Genomic DNA, 200 nt, shown 5'->3' on the forward strand with positions numbered 1-200 from the left:
CTCCCAGCTCCTGCCGTTCTGTGATTCTGTGAATTCCAACAGGGCTTTCTATGTTTCACCACCTCAGTCCAGCAGCAGACTGTAGCCCTCCTCAGAGCTCACCCGTACGAGGCCTGGCATTAGTCTCTTATCTGAGAGGGCTGTACTGAGTCTCAAGCTCTGGAAGACAATTCCTTTATCCCCTAAGTAGAACTTACATA

Source organism: Buceros rhinoceros, unplaced genomic scaffold, assembly GCF_000710305.1.
Source record: "Buceros rhinoceros silvestris isolate BGI_N320 unplaced genomic scaffold, ASM71030v1 scaffold4744, whole genome shotgun sequence".
Lineage (NCBI taxonomy): Eukaryota > Metazoa > Chordata > Aves > Bucerotiformes > Bucerotidae > Buceros > Buceros rhinoceros.